Raw genomic sequence first — 15,266 nt, 5'->3', positions numbered from 1 at the left:
AGTAAGGTGGAATGAGATTTGAAAAGAGTTTCAAATCTTATTCAAACAATCAATGACTATGGTGTTGAGAACAAACATGATTTGACAGAGTAAACACATTTCATGCTATAATGTCTAAATCGAAATATGATGAAGGGATAATAATTACATTGAGAAACTAGTCACTAAAAAGTACCACTTATGATTTTTCTAATATTTAGAGGATCATGACATGTTACTAGACATTGTACTAGATCTTCAATCTTCACACAATTAATTTATTTAATCCTATTTTATTTAGAATTATTATTTATATTTGAACAAACTTATTAGAGAACCTAATGAGTTACACACATAAGAATCATTTGTCAGAAATTAAAATGAAATGATTAATCAAGTGTGACTTGATTGTAAATAAGTTTTAGAAATTAAGAACTATAATGTAATTTATACAGAAAATTACAATTCTAAACCTAAAAAATCAAGTAAGGACTTAATTGAATAAATTTTTAAAATTATCTTGAAATAATATATGTGATATTATTTAGATGACAAATTAATATTTTATCATTTATAGAGTTTTTGGGTTTTTCTATAAATAGTAAATAGTACAAAAACTACATAAGATAAAGAACACCTTAAAAATACAAATAAAAGAGCTAACATTTAAAGGAATAGCAATCTCTCTCTTCTAAAAGGACTTAAGATATTTCTCATTGATGGTTCGTGTGGATTATTGTTAGAGGCCGGATACTTGGACGACTTGTGGTTTGCGAGAACCCGGTCTTGAAGTAATTATTCAAAGCCGAAAAGAACATTTGATCTTCTGGTGATATTTTTATAAACTGTAAACAACTCTAGATCTGTCTAATGAGATCCCTGTGACTCTTGAAAAAATTTTAAATTTATCATTTTAATTACATCTATGTGTTTCGAAACCCAACAATTTCATGGTCTCTGAGCTGCAAATAGAACTTATATAGTATTTCTGCTACCGGTATGGTCATTCTATATCAACAAAATTAAATAAATTTGCATTTCTAGTTGCAAAGTAGAAATTATATCAAATCTCTCAGTGCAGAGATCACAATAAATCACATAGGAAAGACATAAGTGTTCTAGCATAAGCAATAAATTAGCAAAGAAGTGGAAATCAACATCCCTCTTTGTGTCCAGTCTCAACCGTGAAACCAAAGAACCATTCCTTGCGCTCATATCTATGCCTCCCATTCACTGATGCTGCATTTTGCATGATCAGAAGGCGTAACTTGTTAAAATAGAAAATTCCACGCTGATAAAATAGATTCATCAGAAGACAGAAGCACTAGCTTACTAGGCTCCCACACCACTAAATGAAATAAAGAGAGAAGGAAATAGGAAGACTTCCTGTTAGTAACTTTCTTGCTGCTGGTGAATATTCTCCATATACAGCATAAAGCTGCATGAGAGATCCTTTCTGAGTCTTTCATACCATTAAATGCACACGAAAGCCAAATATTATCTTTTTATTCTGTTCCTGGAGACAATGATAGTTCCAACAACTAACAATATTTTCCATTTATTGGAAAACAATCCAATTACATGCCGCTGAAGTTGTAAATACAAAATAGTCCATGTGTTGAAGATTAAAAATATATGCTTTATTCAATTCTAATACATGTCTCATCTCAAAACTTCTTTGAAATTGATCTAATCTTCATGCATGCATGCCCAGACTTGAGAGAAGTAGACAGCAGACGTTTTCTGCAACTTCTTATGATACAGAACAGACTCACCTTGAATTCCATAGCATGTTTTCAATGCAAAAGAGTGCCACTACTGTATCTGTATGCCAGACAGGGTATCCTACTGATATGATGTTATTTGAGACTCTTTTATCCAGTATTCATGAGGTTTATCGAGTAACATGAAAACCAAATCGAATCGTGCGGCACTTATTTTCAAGTTCTCATTCACTGTCTTTGCGAGGCTGCAATATGGATTTCAGAAATCATCAACATGTCCATGTGAGAAAGCTAGATTGCCATCCTGCTAGATTACAAAACTAGGGCTATATTACGAACAGAAAATGCCTAGGCCTTGTGTTGTCAAGCTTTCTCCATATCAAAAAACATTTTCGTAAATATCAGTACTTAAAAGATGCATGGTCCAAGGAAAAACCAGGTTGTATTTATTATTATCCAGACAGTGTTACAATAAAGAATTAACATATATGGATGAAGACTTAGAAAGTAATACTTAATGACCACCAACTGGATTTTTCGCTGCTAAAACAGAAGTTCGTGCTGATAAACTTGCCAGGAGGCCAGCCTTTGCAACAGAGACACATTGCTGCTCCAAAGCTTCTAGAAGAGCCTGTGGTTAAATGGTAAACCCAATAAAAGTCCGAGATCAATGTGATCAAAACCAAAAATCGGTAAGTGCTCAGAAAAAACCTGATGTTCTGCAGACATTTTATCAAATTCACCAATACAACAGTGTCCAAGATCTGCAAGCACCATAGCTCCTATTTGAAGAAACAACTGTTTTGTGAATTTCCAATGAATGTTCACTAACTGCAAGGGCAGTAAAGATAAATTGGAGCACCATGCATGCCTGATCTGCGAACAAAGCAGATACAAAGAAACTCGAAATTCTTTGTATGAATTACTGCATTCCCACATTTCTCTTCATGCATTCATTTCATTTCAATGCATTCTAAGTAACTTCCCAGTAGTTGGATGTTTTGAGTATTCCTTTGTATTTAAAACCACATATGTAACACTTGTAATTCTTTGGTCTAGCTCTGAAGCCATATAATGCTCTCCTTTCTAAATAAGGAAAGCCTAAACATTTTGGATTACAGGATATCAAGATTTTCAATCCAAAGCTGGCAATTTAAAGAGAAATCACTCTTCAGTCAGTTCCTCCACAATCATCAAGGCTGTTTTTGTTAGGAGGGACGGTAGAGAGGATAGATGAGGAGAACGGAGGGATAAATCCCTTTTGTGGCACCGTGAATGGAGACTCAAGGAAGGAAAGGAAAGATCCTTCCTTCCTCGATTGTAATTTACAATCTGTCCAGTTTGAGCGGCTTGGCTTCCATTTTTTTCCCTTTCTTTCTAGCCAAACAACTAGATAGATGAGTTAACATCCATCCTTTCTCAGAGAATTAAAAGATATTGATATCTGAAATATTAAATATCAGCAAATTTAGCGGTGATGAGAAAGTTGTTTTATGTTTCCAGCACAAGCACAAAGATTGGGGAATATATAGGAGCGAAGACCTTCTCACAGCACAGTCTACATTCCCCAAAAACAGTGAAAGATGCTTGAGACACTGGGGAAAATGAATCATAATAAAGTTATGGAGTCCCTTCAATACACAAAAGTTTGAAATACCTTTAACAAGCCCGTGTCCATAGATTGATGGACATTTCGCCTGAAGTATTTGCCGGAAGATACCTGAACCATGTTCTTCTGAGGACTTCACAATAAATTCCAAATCCCGTACGTGAAGAGAACGAGAACAGATCAGACAGCCTGGAGCTCTAGCATTACATTTGGAATCTTGCAGATTGTCAGAAACAGTTTTCTTACAATCAGAATACCATCTCAACGATGTAATCTATCCATAATAAATCTGTCATGAAAACAGGAGAAAGGATATTAAAAAACAAGTAAATCATCTATTATCTTTGAATAGCAAGCATATCCCTGTCAAATTAACTTTTCTTTGTATTATTAAATTTATTTTTTTAATAATATTTATAATGTTTTAATAATAGTTAAAAATGTATTTAAAAGTGTAGTTTGATTATTTTTTAAAGTAATTTTTACTTGAAAATATATTAAAATAATTTTTTTATTTTTTAAAAATTATTTCTAATTATTAAAATAATTTAAAAATATCAAAAAAATATTAATTTAAAATATAAAATATAAAAAAATTTAAATTTTTTTAAAAATATTTTTAAAACATAAAAATTCGGAGTTATTTAATTTCACTGATATTTTAAAAAAATAGCTAATAAGGAAAAAATAACCGAAATATAAGACAGCTTGTCATCCAGGGTACAAAATATATGCCCCTCGCCTCAGTTGACTCTTCCATGTTTCTTTCTGTGCTTCTGTCTCTTCTCTATGTCACTTCTGCACGAGAAAAGAAAGCTCAGCGCAGCTGAAAGAGAGTGACCAAAGGGTAATTGTTTGTCTCCAGGACTTCTTTTTTTTTTGTTCTTTTCTGTGTTATAAACTGAGTTTTCTTTCCTTTTCTTTTTTAATTTATGATTTAATGGTTCGGTTATTTTATTGTTAGGGTTTATTTGTTAAATGCCTGCAAATCTTGACAGCATCGACTTGAACTCCGACGTCGTTTCCGGTGAACGAGAAGACGGTGTTAATGGGTTTAGTAACGTCTCTGTGGTAAAGAGTATAGTGGGTTTATCTTCTGATGCTGAAACCCTAATGGACTCTGTTACTAATAGTCAGGGTCAGAACCAGGAGCCTGTAGTAGATGAAGTTAAGGATTTTAAAGGGGGTAATGACTTGAAGGAGGTTGCTGTAGGTGGGCTAGGCTGGGAGGGAAAGATGGATTCTGTTTATAGAGATTTTGAAGGGGAAAATGGGTCTGGAAGTGGTGTTGGTGATGCCTCTGTGCGAGAAGCAGCGGAAATAACCGAAACGCACTCGACTAAAGTAGTGGGAGAAGAAAATGGTTCGTGTAAAATTGAGGGGGAAGTGAAGGAGGGGGGCTGTGGCGTAGTGAGTTTAAGTTCAGTTGGGGAGGATGCGATCCAAGTTGAAAATGCTAACGTGGAAGTGAAAGTAGACAGTGTTAATGACTTACTGCCTCGCAAAAAACCTGGAAATGTTTCACCAAAGGTTAGTTCTGAAGGTGTAGAGAATCAGGGCATGGAAATCAATGACGAACAAGCTAAGAATTCTGAGGGTCAAAATGAGGATGCTGCTGCTGCTTTTGATGAAAGGGTTTTGCAGGAAAATGAGAACCTTGAATCCAATGATTTAAATCTTGTTGCGGATTCGGAGCCTTACGTGGGTGCAGATGGGAATGCAAAAATGGCTTCCAAAGAAGCAGGATTGAGTGTTGGTGATCTGGTATGGGGTAAAGTGAGGAGCCATCCCTGGTGGCCTGGCCAGTTATTTGGTTGTGCTGATGCGTCAAAGAAGGCTAAGAAGTATTTTAAAAAGGATAGCTATTTAATAGCATACCTTGGGGATCAAACTTTTGCTTGGAATGAAGTGTCAAAGATAAAGCCATTCCGATGCAACTTCTCGCTATTGGAGAAACAGAGCAATTTAGAGGACTTTCATGATGCTGTTCATTGTGCTTTGGATGAGGTTTCTAGACGGGTAGAGTTTGGGCTAGCTTGTCCTTGCATGCCTGGGTATAGCAAGATAAAAACTCAGATAATTGTCAATCCAGGAATCCGGGAAGAATCTTGTAGAAGGGATGGTGGAGATAGTTTCTCGAGTGCTGCTTCCTTTGAACCTGCAAAGCTAAATGACTATGTGAAAGAATTAGGCCAATTGCCATTAGGTGGAATTGACACACTGGAGTTTGTAACAGCACGATCCCAATTGTTGGCATTCAATCGTTGGAAGGGTTATTGTCACCTGCCTGAATTTCAATTCCTTGGTGAATTGCTAGAGAGTGATGCAGAGATTCCACTATCACCAGAAGTTAAACACGGCAGTGAAAAGGTTGAAAATGCTGCTACCACTGTTGGAATGGAGAAGCCAAGAAGTGAAGATCACTCTTTGCGTAGGCGTAAGTGTAAGCGCATTTATGGGGATGATGAACATCCAAGCGAGAAAGAAAAATGTTTGGCTGACCTTATTGCTGAAAGGCGCTCATCGGCTGCTAAAGGTAAAGGTGGTTTGGATGGTGAAGCTACTGGCGAGATGACTAAGTCATCTTCAGGTCGGAAAAGGAAGGCAGTTGATTCTATTTCTGATGACAAAGGGATGGAACTAGGCAAAAGTCCTTCCTCGCCAGGGATTGATAATGGTTCCTCACAGCGTAAGAAAACCTATAGGGTGGGAGATAGCATCCTTAAGGTAGCAAGCCAACTGAATATGTCAACGCCTATACTCAAATCTGTTAATGGAACTCACCAAAAAACTGCAGTGAAGGCCAAGAGCCAGGAGAAGTCTTCCTCTGGAAAATGCAAAGGTAAAATGCTGTATTCAAAAAAGGATGATTCTGATGGAGAATGATTTCTAGATTTTTGTCGTGAGAATGTAGAGATTATATATTGTGAATGTTGTATTGTATTTCTTTATAGGAAAATCTAGTCATTTTAGGCTATCATAAAATTTAGTAGTGTTTTTCATCTTATTCTGTTTAGGATTTTATTATCTTTCCTAAATCTTTGATAATTGAATTTAGGCTATCTATATTTCCCCTTCCTTCCTCTACTCCCCCGGCTCTCTCCCCCTCTCATCCCTGATTTCCCTATCCTATCTTTGTTAACATCAGCTTCGTCTGATGAGTTGGTGTCACGTTCTTGCCTGGTTGGCAGAGATCTATGAAGGGATGCAACTTCCTGAAATCTGTAAGTTTCTTTGTGGAATTCATTATGCATAGATAACTCAATTCACAGCGGTATATACAGTCCTCCCTGAACATATTTCTGGTGGTGATATTGGAGAATTATTAACCAAAGTAGAAACGAAAATATCTGATTCCGAGAATATGAAAGATTCATAATGGACTGACAAAACGTTTCAAATCAATCTTGAAGATCAATCGTCAGTTGAGAATAAGAATGAAGCTGGAGAGATTCCAGTGAAGACTCCGACTAAAAAGGGCACTCCCACCTTCGGGAAACAATCAGCTGTTCAGGTGGGTCCCGGTTTGGAATGTGAACAACAAATTGTAGGTGGAATTCTATGTTTGGGAGCAGGCAAGCCCAAAGATCACTTGGAAGGGAAGGCTAATGATACCTGTTCAACAGCTTTGATTATAAATTTCGCAAATTTGATGCAGCTCCTTCCGAAGCAAATTTGAACAGGCTATTAGGCCATTTTGGAGCTTTAAAGGAAACAGAGACCCGGGTGCGGAAGAAGAGCAAGCGTGCTAAAGTGGTTTTCCGCAGATGCGTTTATGCAGAAACAGCCTTCAGCAGTGCTGGGAAATACAACATTTTCGGACCTTCACTTGTCAGCTACCGCCTCAAGTACATTGCTTCCACAAATGGTAAATCTTCCCCCAATGCAGCAAAGCGCAGCAAAAAAGAGGCATCGTCTGCGGAGGGAATAGCAATTGATGCCTCAAATTCCGATGAATAGATTGAAAGTAATTTTGGGAATTCAAACCAGGAGCATGAACATGTTCTCACAGCTTTCTTCTGTTTTTCCTCACTTTTTTGTTTGTTTTTTTTTTTATGATCTCTTACGATCGGGTGGCTACACCTAAGTCTTGAGCAAATGTAGTATGAATGTGATGTCGTTGTGGTGGTAGAAAATGAAGATTTTGAACAGTCATATGAGAATATGACTTGGTTAGGATTAATTGATCATACAAATAGCTAGTAGATGGGGCAGTGCTAAGCTCGAGAGGAAGACAGCAATGGAGCATTAAAAAACTATAATTTTTTTTTCAACTGTGTTAGATTAGGCTTAAAAAAATTTCAAAAAATTCCCAAAGCTAAATTTCATGAGAGGCTTGACTCGCTGTAATTAGCCAAGACTCCAAATTAGGTCATGAAGATGATGTTTAATGAAGTTTTGTTATTTTTCTTTGATTTTTTGTTGTTTTTAGATTTTTTGTTAGTTTTTTTTTTTCTCTAGGGTTTATGATTTTACTTTCTTGTTAAGGTCTATTTCAGATGTATTTTAAAACTTATAAACCTTTTAGAAAAGCATAACTTGTTAGGCTTTAGGGTTCTATTTGTAATAGTTGTATTTTAGCCAATTACACAAGGTAAGTCGAAATGATTAAGATTTGTAAATATTTCTGGTCACCGGATAAAACAAATAAAACATTCAGGCTAGGCCATGCAAGTAAAAGTCATTCACAACACATTGCTCCTCTCACTTTACATATTTTTCTCTTGCTCGTATTTTGTTTTATGTACTTATTTTCCTTTTTATTTTTATTTTTTAACTTAAGCAATAAAGAGTCTCGTGTTCCTAACATGAAACTTGTGTTGAATCATGTTTTTAGAAACACTGAGCTCAAAGAGAAAAGCTCATATCAAGCCCAATTACCACAACTCATAATGCAATCGTGAAAAACCAATTTTTTACCAAAGTTTTCAAGACTTCATCAATAATGCAGTATATAGAAAATTAAATAAAAGCTAGTTCATTCTCATTTCACATTCATCACCAAAAATTTGTTCCATTAATGACAATTTGAAAACTCTAAAAGACGAGGGAGTAACTAATCTCCTAACCATAGGAACTTCAGCTCCTCCATAACTCCATTAATCAATTTTGTTTATCAATGATGTTCTAGCTATAAAAGAATAGCTCCACACTCTTCAATTTTCTCAATGGGAAATACATCACCTAACTTTGCTAAATGCATAAAAACAGCTTTAGTTCATTAAAGGAATGGAGTAAAAAGATGACGAGCACACTCGTATGATAACTCTTTGAATGGACCGCAATGACATAATATAATATGATAATATTAGATTGACAGTGCGCGCGCGCACACACAAATGAATATAAAGTATATAAAGAAAAAAACGAACTGATAACATATTGAGCTTGAAAAACAATATATCGATGAACCATAATGGGTATAGTAGATGTTGGAGTTGAAATTGATAGTAAAGAGATAATCAAAATAAATAAACATAAGTAGTGAGCCAAAGTAATATCCATGAATCTCAAAGGTGTTAAATAAATTGATGAATCCATAATTAAACTACGTTTGACCTATGAGTCAATCCTAGGTTGATTTGGACTATGAACCATACATGATTGTGATGATTTTATAGAAGTGATTAAGTTAAATCATGAATAAAAATTGGATATGACATTGTCGTGAATTTGATTTATTTAGAAATACAAGTGGTGAATGTAACAAGATGAGTAAAGAAATATGTTGTTAATGAAGGTATTATTGTGAGTATGATATCAACAATTTCATTCATATAAAAAAGAAAGGGAGAGAGTTCATCAATTGTTGGAGAAAACATATTACATTGAAAATCTATTATGGATTTGATATTCTTATAAAAGGGATTAAAGATGTTATGCTATGCCTTTCATATATATATATATATATATATATATATATATATATATATATATATATATATGTTTGTTTGTTTGTTAGAATTTTTATAATATTGTGTGTTTCCAAGTATCATCCATTGAAGATTCCTAATAAAGTGATATCGATCTACTTAGCTTTTATTATTGGAAATGCACTTGTAAAGTTTGATAATGTTTTGTAATTAAATTAAAGTCTAATAGTATATCATTGTAATTATGAATTTAATTGATGGATTGTAAGATTGAGATTGCCTTATAGTATTGTAAAAAAAAAAAAACCATCACCTCTAAACTTCACATACAATTAGAAATATGAAAATTATACAAAAAAAGTACGGGACATTACAATGTGAGAGATAGTTAGTAGATTCTTTAGAAACCCAGTGTAATGATCTCATTTAATACTTAAAATTTCAATGTGATTAATGTTCTAATTTGAGTAAAAAGTTAGGGATTTTAAAAAAAAATCCACCAAAGTTCCCGCAAAGTTTCCTATAGAAATATTAATTCTAAGTTAGTGACAACATAAAAAGCTAATCTTTACAATCAATTCTTTTAAAGAGTCCAATCATCCTGAACTAATTTCACTATCCATTATCGAGCACTAGCCCCATTACTAAGTAACTAGTTCCATCATCCATTACCGGATAACTAATTTTGTCGATTATTATCGAACATTAGTCCTATTATCAGGTAACTAGTTTTGCTTATCCATTATCGGATACTAACCATAAATAATTTCACACATATTACAATAAAGAAAATATCAACATACCACATTTAACGAATTAATAGTCACTTGAATAAATAAGTTGTTAAATAAAAATGTCAATGTGTCAAGCACCTATTTGATGTTCGAGCTTTAGATGCATTGCCTTTTGGTTGTACCTCTCCTGAATTTTAAATATTATACTATATCCATTCATTATTGGAACTTTCTTCCAAGTTCAAGTTTTATGCATATTCATTTTTCATCCATAGTTTCATTACACTTTACGATTAAATATAATTTTTATAAGTATTTAACTCATCCATAATTTCATTTTCTTATATCTTAGCCAAGACATCCACATAAGGAGGAAATGCGAGTTTTCTTCAATTTCTTGAAATTAGTTCTTTACTACACAATTTTTATTAAATTTTTTTTAAAAAAAATAACACATTTCTCCATATATATTTCCCTAGAATCACACATTTACCTAGAATTTCACACCAATTAAAACAACCAACCCATCCTTTTTTTTTAATTAATATCGGGTTTGTATCTTACAATGTAAATATATAGTCCGATATTATACAAAATTGGTAGGAAAACATAAATCACAATTTTTGAAATGATTGTTTTGAATTTTTTTTGAAATTTTGTATTTTTTTAATAACTTGACTAGATAAGTTGTTAAATGAAAGTGTCATTGTATCAAGCACCTACTTGATGTTCGAGCTTTAGATGCATTGCCTTTTGGTTGTACCTCTCCTGAATTTTAAATATTATACTATATCCATTCATTATTGGAACTTCCTTCCAAGTTCAAGTTTTATGCATATTTATTTTTCATCCATAGTTTCATTGCACTTTACGATTAAATATAATTTTTATAAGCATTTAACTCATCCATAATTTTATTTTTTTCTGTCTTAGCCAAAACATGCACATGAGGAGGAAATGCGAGTTTTTTTCAATTTCTTGAAATTAGTTTTTTACTACACAATTTTCATTTTAAATTTTTTTTTAAAATAACACATTTCTCTATATATATTTCCCTTGAATCACACATTTACCTAGAATTTCACACTAATTAAAACAACCAACCCATCCTCTCTCTTTTTTTAATTAATATCGGGTTTGTATCTTATAATATAAATATATAGTCTGATATTATACAAAATTAGTAGGAAAACATAAATCACAATTTTTGAAAGGATTGTTTTGAAATTTTGTATTTTTTTAATATATAATATTAGATATTATTTAATATATTATTATAAAATATGGACTGGGTCGGCCCAACTAACTATGTCGAGCCCAGCCCAATAAAGGGTTGGGTTGGGCCAATCTTGGCCCAACAAATCTTTTTTACATGGGTCGAGCTTGGCCCAACCATTTAGGCTAGGCTGGGCCAAAAATGGGTCCAGACCAAAACAATGCATGAATAAGACATGAATTATAATTCATGTCCGCTGTTCAAAGACAATGAACATAGGGAGAAGAAGAAGAGAGAAGGGTGCAGTTTAAAAACAACCTAGCGTGGTGGTCGTGGCTGGCAGGCTTGGTATTCAACCACTAATGGAGAGAATAGTGGTTAAACCGGTGGTGGGTTGCTGGAAGACGTGGAAGAAAAAGGATTTGCAGAGGAGAGAGAAAAGTGGTGCAACCACCACATAAGGTGGTCAGGTGTCTGCTTATGATGGACATGGTGGTGAGAGTGGTGGTGGCCGAAGGTCATGGTGGAGAGAGAAAGAGGAGAAAATCCATTGTGGTAGTAAAAATGGGGGGATGAAGCTGATTTTCAGCTATTTTTGAACCTAATTTTCTTCATGTTTGGGCATGAAATCCACTCTTATTTATAAGGAATGAAAGAGGGCAATATTGTCCACATAGGGGAAACATTTCAGCCCTTAATTCGGTTAGGAAGGATTCCGACCATTGGTTTAAAGTAGGCAACATGAACTGTCAAATCTAACAGTTCAAGGCTGCCTAAGATGGCCACTTTAGGCTGGCAGCGAGTCGTTATGTTGTCATTAAGCCTAAACGGAGCACATGAGGAGGAAATGCGAGTTTTTTTCAATTTCTTGAAATTAGTTTTTTACTACACAATTTTCATTTTAAATTTTTTTTTAAAATAACACATTTCTCTATATATATTTCCCTTGAATCACACATTTACCTAGAATTTCACACTAATTAAAACAACCAACCCATCCTCTCTCTTTTTTTAATTAATATCGGGTTTGTATCTTATAATATAAATATATAGTCTGATATTATACAAAATTAGTAGGAAAACATAAATCACAATTTTTGAAAGGATTGTTTTGAAATTTTGTATTTTTTTAATATATAATATTAGATATTATTTAATATATTATTATAAAATATGGACTGGGTCGGCCCAACTAACTATGTCGAGCCCAGCCCAATAAAGGGTTGGGTTGGGCCAATCTTGGCCCAACAAATCTTTTTTACATGGGTCGAGCTTGGCCCAACCATTTAGGCTAGGCTGGGCCAAAAATGGGTCCAGACCAAAACAATGCATGAATAAGACATGAATTATAATTCATGTCCGCTGTTCAAAGACAATGAACATAGGGAGAAGAAGAAGAGAGAAGGGTGCAGTTTAAAAACAACCTAGCGTGGTGGTCGTGGCTGGCAGGCTTGGTATTCAACCACTAATGGAGAGAATAGTGGTTAAACCGGTGGTGGGTTGCTGGAAGACGTGGAAGAAAAAGGATTTGCAGAGGAGAGAGAAAAGTGGTGCAACCACCACATAAGGTGGTCAGGTGTCTGCTTATGATGGACATGGTGGTGAGAGTGGTGGTGGCCGAAGGTCATGGTGGAGAGAGAAAGAGGAGAAAATCCATTGTGGTAGTAAAAATGGGGGGATGAAGCTGATTTTCAGCTATTTTTGAACCTAATTTTCTTCATGTTTGGGCATGAAATCCACTCTTATTTATAAGGAATGAAAGAGGGCAATATTGTCCACATAGGGGAAACATTTCAGCCCTTAATTCGGTTAGGAAGGATTCCGACCATTGGTTTAAAGTAGGCAACATGAACTGTCAAATCTAACAGTTCAAGGCTGCCTAAGATGGCCACTTTAGGCTGGCAGCGAGTCGTTATGTTGTCATTAAGCCTAAACGGAGCACATGGAATTGTAGAGAAATGTCAGGAGATCATTTGCGTGCAAGTTTGGTTAAATTTGGTGGAGAAATAAAGCATTAAATGCAACTGAAAAGTAGTCATTCAGACAGCTTTTTCGGCAAAATCAGGGAAGACAATGAATACTAACCAGACGACATGTCGTCTGGTTCTTTTAAAAAAATAATACAAAACAGTGTCGTTTAGGGTTAAATTAGAGAATTTTGTCCAACTTTAGTTTAGTCTTCCATCTTTCAATGTTATTCAATTACTCCCCTAATTGACCATAAACTTTTTATTTAATGTAATTAAGCCCCTGCTAAATTTCAATATCAGCCCCTAATTTACACGTCTTTTGCACTTTGGTCTATGGTCTTGGATTTATACAATTTAACCCCTAATTGACCATTAAACTTTTAATTTCTTCAATTTCACCCCAGTTTCAATCAATTAAGCCCCCATAGTTGGTTGTCTTCTGCAAAATAGTCCTTGGCTGTGAAAATTTTCAATTTAACCCGTAATTGACCCGAAAATTTTAATTTTCTTGTGATTAAGCTCCTGATTTCAATCAATTAACTTGATTAAAATTAAATTTGGTCTCTTAAAATTTCAATCTTCTCAATTAAGCCCAAATTGAGCTCTCAAACTTAATTTTTCACCAATTAAGCCCTTAATAAAATTAATTTGATCCATTTAAAGTATAATTAAGTCGTTGCACTTAATTAAATCCTTTAATTGGACCCAAATTAATTCTTAAACATAATGAAAATTTAATTTGGCCCATGATTAAATCAAATTGACCTATTAAAAATTTAATTGTGTCATTAGGCTTAAATTTTATACAAATTCATCCAATAATCATTTAATTTGACCTTGAATTTGTATTATTTTCCCTATTTTTGGACATAATATGGTACAATTAGGCTTCGAATTTCCTAAAACAATATAGCTTGTTTTTTTATGTATTTTTAAAATTCTTTCCGGCCTGCTTTCTCCATGTTGCTAGCTTTTATTTTATTTTATTTTATTTTGAAAGAAAGTGAATTTTGGGGAATAACCCAGAATTGAGTTATGACAAACCTATCATATATTATGGTGAAAAACATGACCATGACACATGATTAAAAAAAAACAAAAGCCTCTACCTGATGGTCAAGCATTAAATTCCATTTTCTACCATTTTGAGATATTGCTAACCGGTACGGATAGGACATTATATCCAAAGTTAATAAAGATAGATAAAAGGACCCTCATCAAGATGAAATATATGTTAAATATACATGGTGCTTGTGTTTGTAAAGGACAAAATGAGTGAATAAGTTTAGGAAGAACATGATAAGGAAGAATAACAAATTGTTGGTAGTGACAATGAATTTAAAGCCAGGTTTAAGACACCATCACTTACTTCCTTGCTCGAAGAGGCTTCGATTAGTGCTTGGTTGACTAGGATAGGCATGGCTAGAGATGGATGTACATCACATTAGAGAGATATAGTCACACATTGTTGGTGATGTGATGGATATCTAAATGATGATAACTAATCTGCTTTCTCGTTATCCACTACTCTAGATAATGTACTATAGCATATACATTGTGTTTTCATGATTTATTTTTATATTTTCATATTTGTAATGGATAACGTATTATCTTAGAGATTATACAATGATTTTATTATTATTTATAATTTTCACAATATACTTGTTTATTTACATGATATATGTGTTTTTGTTAATGACAAATGGAGATAAAAAAGATATAGATATGTATTGGAAAGATAATATTATTATATATTCTATTGATATGTATTTCATTGCAAAAAAAAGAGGAGAAATATACTGATAACATATGCATACATTTAGGGGGAGAAATATAATTTTCTTATTGCATAAGTTATTATTGAACATGTCATTTTTTAAATTGCTTAAATTGTGTTAAATTAATAAAGTTTCCCATATATTGCATTCCAAAAAATAAGGGGAGACATATTCTCAAAACTAAGCTATCTATTTCTTGTCATCATAAACAATGGGGAGATTTTTTACTTTTAGGTCAAATATTCATGTTTTTATATATTTTGATGATAACGATAAAATAGAAAATGGATCGATAATATGCTTTGTTAAGAATAAGTTTTAATAAGTTTATTCAAATAACATATCAACAAACATAATTAATTTTGTGAAGAAATCCATCAAGA

General features: G+C 33.6%; 1 long non-coding RNA gene and 1 pseudogene across 1 annotated transcript; one reads left to right on the top strand and one right to left on the bottom strand.

Moving 5' to 3' along the window:
- Positions 1-2,123: 2,123 nt before the first annotated feature.
- On the bottom strand, positions 2,124-2,525 carry LOC133676873 (uncharacterized). The gene is made up of 2 exons (XR_009835676.1): positions 2,415-2,525; positions 2,124-2,334 (listed from the first exon to the last, which is right to left on the bottom strand). It is a non-coding gene; the product is annotated as an uncharacterized LOC133676873 (long non-coding RNA).
- A 1,511-nt stretch (positions 2,526-4,036) lies between these two features.
- On the top strand, positions 4,037-7,495 carry LOC133677661 (PWWP domain-containing protein 5-like; annotated as a pseudogene).
- The last annotated feature ends 7,771 nt before the right edge of the window (positions 7,496-15,266 follow it).

The sequence above is a fragment of the Populus nigra genome, chromosome 17 (genome assembly GCF_951802175.1).
Source record: "Populus nigra chromosome 17, ddPopNigr1.1, whole genome shotgun sequence".
Classification (NCBI taxonomy): Eukaryota; Viridiplantae; Streptophyta; class Magnoliopsida; order Malpighiales; family Salicaceae; genus Populus; species Populus nigra.
Note: the sequence above shows the minus strand (reverse complement) of the source record. Positions and strands in the feature narration are given on the sequence as shown.